The sequence below is a fragment of the Octopus bimaculoides genome, chromosome 6 (genome assembly GCF_001194135.2).
Source record: "Octopus bimaculoides isolate UCB-OBI-ISO-001 chromosome 6, ASM119413v2, whole genome shotgun sequence".
Classification (NCBI taxonomy): Eukaryota; Metazoa; Mollusca; class Cephalopoda; order Octopoda; family Octopodidae; genus Octopus; species Octopus bimaculoides.
The window spans coordinates 622,525-626,920 of record NC_068986.1 but is presented as its reverse complement, the minus strand read 5'-3'; positions in this window follow the sequence as shown (position 1 = coordinate 626,920).

Genomic DNA, 4,396 nt, shown 5'->3' with positions numbered 1-4,396 from the left:
AAGTCCTGAGGTCGATTTGTTCGACTAAAGGTGGTGCTCCAGCTTGACCGCAGTCAAATGACTGAAACAAGTAAAAGAGTAAAAGAAAGATTATTTTCCAGACTTGATACAGTTTTGCAGGCTGATAATCTTTTTGTAGAAATTAATAATAAAGAAGTTAGAAGCATTTAAAAATTATGTAACTTCGGCCAATCGAAGGCAAAGAAAACGAGGGCGGAAACTTTACGTGGTTTCCCGACATGCTAGAAATAGCTTCCAAATTTCTTTAAACTATGCCATAACGTTAAAAAAGCAGAAAGGAAGAAATTTAACAAGATCTAGTATTTTCCATAAACTTCCACAAAGTTCTCGTCTACCGGTTTTCTCTCGAGTCTATGACAGGAGACATTTGCCTAAAGTGTCGTGCACTGAAATCGAAACTGAAGCCATATAATTACGAAGAGAATATGTGACTTTGCCTGACCCGCATCAGAATTCGAGATGATAGATTATAAAGAGTAAATAATATTCAAGATGGAATTTTATTTAGAATTAGTAGAAGCTTATGTAATAAATATTAATGAGATGATGTCTCTGATTTCTTTATTCTCTGAACAATTTACTCCCAGCAGTGTACAATATTATATATTTACTTAGTGACTCTTTCACTACTTTTGCGGGAGGTTTAAAGAAAATCTAAGCTTCGTCAACGAGGCTCGTAAGAGTTGTCTCCCATGCTGGCCGACATCCATTTAGATAATATTCTTTATTTGTTTCAGTCATTTGACTGCGGCCATGCTGGAGCACCGCCTTTAGTCGAAGAAATAGACTTCAGGACTTATTCTTTGTAAGCCTGCTATCTATTCTTTGTTTTTTTTTTTTTTGCCGAACCGTTAAGTTACAGAGACGTAAACACAGCAACATCGGTTGTCAAACATAGGCGCTAAGACACACACACACACATACGATGGGCTTCTTTCAGTTTCCGTCTCGCAAATCCAATTGCCCAAGGTACCACGCAGTGGGACTGAACCCGGAACCATGTGGTTGGGAAGCAAACCTCTTACCATACACCCACGCCTATATTTGTATATATTTTCCTCATTGCATAATTATTGCTGGTTAGATTTTAAAAATAGATTAACTTTAACTTGACTAATTCGCTGTTGCGTTCTTCAACACTCTGGCCTGTCGCCCACAGACATTCGCTGGCATTTATCAACACACACACACACACAAGCACACACACACACACACACACGCACGCGCACAAATTAATATCACCGCGCATTTTTTGTTGATAACCTAAAGTTATATTCTGGTAATATTATAAACATATTAAGAGACAATTAGAACTTGTCACAACCTTCACACGAGAGGTAGAAATGGGGTGTGACCAAGATAAATGCTCATACATGATGGTTAACCGAGGAAAGATTGTCGACCAGGCAGAAAACGTGTAAACCGGTGGCTTATCTGTTTCGCTTATCCCTAATGATGAAAACCACAAGTATCTCGGAATCGATGACAATGTTGCATGCATTGGTGCTGTGGCCAAAGCCAGAATAACAAAAGAGTACTTCTGTAGACACCGGAAAATAAGGAACTCGGAGCTGTCTGCGTTTAACAAGACCATATTTCACAATGCTTTTGCAGTGCCGGTGCTAGTAACTGGACTGGACACTTGATGAGGTTCGCATCAAAACTTGAAAAGTACTGACCACTACTGGTAACTTTCACATTAGCAGCGACACTGACAGGATCTACGTGAGGCGGTAGAGGCATAAGGTCAGTCGAAACCGTCTTTGAATGTCGCATTGTATCACTCAAACAACACCTGCTGAACATTAAAGAAAGCAATGAGTACATTCCATGATGCATACTCAAAAGTGAAAGCAACAAAATCTTCAGAGTTGGAGAAGAATTGCTGAGCAGGTACTCACACCATTAAAAACGAGGAATACTTGTGTAATACTCTAATAAAATTAGCCATTTGGTGCAACCATAACAGACCTGATATTGTTGTGCGAGACAGAGAAGAAGAGTTATGCACTTTTGTAGAGTGCCAGTGCTAGTGCCAATATTTGGGACATTGGACTGGACACTTGATGAGATCCGCAGCCTGGACATCAAAACTTGAAAGGCACTGACCACTACTGGTAACTCCCACATTAACAGCGACACCGACAGGGTCTACGTGAGACGAAGTAATGAACGTAGAGACATAAGGTCAGTCCAAACATCCTTTTGTAGCGGTTCAATCAAAAGTCCAGCAAAAAGAGAACATATAGTTCTTGTACTCTGAGTTCTATGAATTCTCATTTGTACCTATCCTCATTGGTGCGTTGGGCTTATGTACCAACAAATTTACCCCAAAACCTAGAAATACTAGGTTTTTCGAAAAAAGGGCAAAGGAAACTGATGCAGATTCTCCAAATCCTATCTGTTAGCGGCACAGTGAAGATCTGTAAGATATTACAAAGATTCTCCATCTGAAATTCTTTAGATGAATAGATGCACCCACTTGGCTGTGTGCATCGGACAGCTCAACCGAAACACCGATTCAACCACATATTTACAAACACTGGCAACTTTCTTAACTTTAAAAGTCTTGCTACTTTAAGAAAGAAAAAACATACATACATACATACATACATACATACATACATACACGATGGCTGCCCCCTCGTTATCGAGTATGGCCTATGTACGAGGCTTAACTGTTATCGGTGCTGTGATCGATTAAGATCTACAATGTCTTGTATAGAATTGGCAGATTAAACCTTTACCGGCAATAGCCGGCTGTAGTTGTAACTGGGCTTCATGTACCTTTGCCTGTCGTTTAAGTCCTCCCGCCGAATTACACTCCCTTCCACATGCCTGACCGATATGATTAGTATGGTGTGTAGCACCACCACCAAGTGACCTGGTAGTCAATCATCGGTCTCACTTTAGGACTACGAAGGTGACTCTTGAGTCCAGCTTTACTGAGGCAGGGTCTTGCACAGACACTCCATGTCAGCGTCATAGGAAGACCCTTACCGTCTGGAAGTGCAACAACAATGCCCTTCCTGACGTCCCTCCTTACTTTCTTTTGTGCAACTCGAGATTTCTCAAAAGTAACTGTTCCCTCGTGCACAATCCTTCTCCACCTGCTACGGTTAATAACTATGCCCTCCCATGTGTCAGGAGAGATGCAAGCATTTCTTAAGGAAACCTCCAGCAAGTCCTTGTACCTCTTTTTAAATTTTTTTGGTTTATGTGGAGGTCGTTCTCCTTTAGCTAACTCTCCATAAAAGAGTTGTTTTGGCATCCTGGAATCCTTCATCCTGACCAGATGACCACTCCATCTGAGCCTTTGCTTCAACAAAAGAGCTTCTATACTTTCACACCGAGAGCTTTCCAATATTTCAAGATCACTGATGCGGTCCTCCCACTTAATGCCATAGATCCGTCTGAGACACGTCTGATGGAAACGTTCCAGCTGTTTAAGGTGGTATCGATTTGTGACCCACGTCTCGCAGGCATAAAGAAGAGAAGAGAGCACACACGCCTTGTACACCTTTATCTTTGTCTTCCTGCATATGTCTCGCCGACTCCAGAGACGCCTTTCTAGCCTTCCGAAAGCATCACTTGCTTTCCTAATTCCTCTCTTTCCAGTATGTCTGCTCTTTAAAACTCCGTTCTTGTGCATGTCTTTCCCGCAGAAGTTTAAGTGGAATGTTAACGACATCACTCTCACCGAACTTGGGAGCGCTTGCATTGACCGTGGGCCCAATCCATCACAATGTATTACTGTTATATATTTTACTGACATAGGAAAGCCATTACTCTGTTACTCATCGTTTTGCAGTCATTTTTACAATTTTGAAACTCTTAGTCAGCTTATAACCATAACATTAAGAGTTACTTTCCTTGAAACAACTATAATGTAACTAGAAGTTGTGTCCCTTGGATCGAAGTATACAATCAACAGCAGAACTACTCATTTTTAAACTTCGAACGCACGTTACAGCTTGTTTCAGCAATAGAAAGAACGAAATGTTTCAGTCCAAATTGAAACTGGATCATATTTTCTTCCGAGAAAGAACTTATGGTGTCTATACTGTTCACATCAGGCTGTTTTCTTTTACTCTGATGGCGAGAGCAAATGAAGCATGAATTTCGGAATTTTGATGTAATTGAAAAGGACTTTATTTGAGAATCGGAGTTGATTGTTATATTAGCCGTGCATTTTCCAGATTTGTCTAAGCGTGTTTCTTTCGGTTATATGTTAATTTCTTTCTTTTCAGAATTCAAGCCAGTCACAAAGTAGTAAGGCTCTTGTTTAACTTAAGACCGCTCTTGAGGGTTTGGGGTTATCTGAGTAGGTCTTTAGTAAATGACGGTGGTAGTAGAAAAAAAAAAAAAAAAAAAA